Source organism: Emys orbicularis, chromosome 2 (genome assembly GCF_028017835.1).
Source record: "Emys orbicularis isolate rEmyOrb1 chromosome 2, rEmyOrb1.hap1, whole genome shotgun sequence".
NCBI classification, from domain to species: domain Eukaryota; kingdom Metazoa; phylum Chordata; order Testudines; family Emydidae; genus Emys; species Emys orbicularis.
Genome location: NC_088684.1, coordinates 213,267,000 through 213,268,431, shown reverse-complemented (window position 1 = coordinate 213,268,431; position 1,432 = coordinate 213,267,000).

The window sequence follows — 1,432 nt, the reverse complement described above, 5'->3', positions numbered from 1 at the left end:
CATTTCCTTTTAGAAAGCTCTTCATTTAAAGTCACACTAAGGGGAATGAGAGAGGACGAAGCAGCAGGAGTTATTAGAGAGAGCTCCTGTCCCTTTAGATTAAGCTTCATTGTAACCCTAAACAAGACCCCACAGCTCTATGCACTGCACAAACATAAAACAAAAATTGAGCCCCCTCCCCAAAACGTTTTGGCAGCATATTATGTAAGAGCAAATCTGCTCTCTGGACCACTTGAGGCTAAGAGCACTGTGGGCAACATACTCCTTTGCTGTGTGTTGGGGAGAACACATATTGCTCTCTAGCCATGTATCTTCTGAAGCATTGATAAACTGTGGAGAGAGCCACATCCAGTCCTCCATGTCTTGATATAAGCTTTCTGTACTCATGGGCCTTTGAGGAAGGATCAAGTAAAGATCTTGGAAACCATTTCTCCAAAGACTAGCTAGAGACTGTAAATAAAGGGGAGTAGGGGAAAAATGCAGAGAAATAAAGGGGAAAGAGAAATACATGAAATCTAAGGGGTGGGAGAAGAGAAACATAAAGGAACTAGAAAAAAGACATGATTTGTTTGTTTTTAAAGCAAGGTACTTTTTGCTACTTTCAGCAAACAAATTAATAACTTAGCATCCCCACCAGCTCTCCACATAGGACACTGGTTAGGAGGAAAGACCTATCCAACAACAAATAACATGAAATTGAATCCCTGTGATTCAAACAAGTAAATGAAACCTGAGACACTATTTATGAATAGTATAACTTATACTGAAAATGATTTAATAAGAATTGAAGATATAAAGTAAGCTAAAAAAGCTCTTTGTTTCTTGCTTCATTAGAAATAAAAGGAAAGCACCTACCAAATGGAAAAATTCATAATTGGTAGGGGAAGAAATGATCTCCATGCTATTGGTGTGTGTGTGTGTGTATTTGTGGGTATATTGAGGAGTGGCACTAATATTTGTTATTTTGAGAGGCTAGTGTGGTTAACATAGGTCAGGGCTGCTGAGTGCCCTTTCTGACTTTTAGCAGGATGTTTATTTGAATGTGCAATGTAAATACCATAAAACAACTTTTAATAAAAAGTTAGACTTGAGATTTTAATCTTATGAAAGTCAGGAAACTGTGGCCCCATGGCAACCATAAGTGGCCTCCTTGGGAGTATTATGCTGCAGTTATGGTTAGAAAATTGATTTTTTTTAAAATGATATCCCCATACTCAACATCTGCTTCTTGTGGGAATTGAGAGCTTTCTAATTACTTTACTAGCAAAAGTAGCAAAAAAGTTATTTTAGTCAGTACTTACAGAATCTGTGCTTTTATTAGCTGTGTTGATGCATAGCCCAGAAAAAGCACAGACATTTTCAAATCCCAGATTATATTTTCAAGACTGGGAGGTGGAACCACCTTCTCCCCCTTTACTTGTAAGCTGAGCGC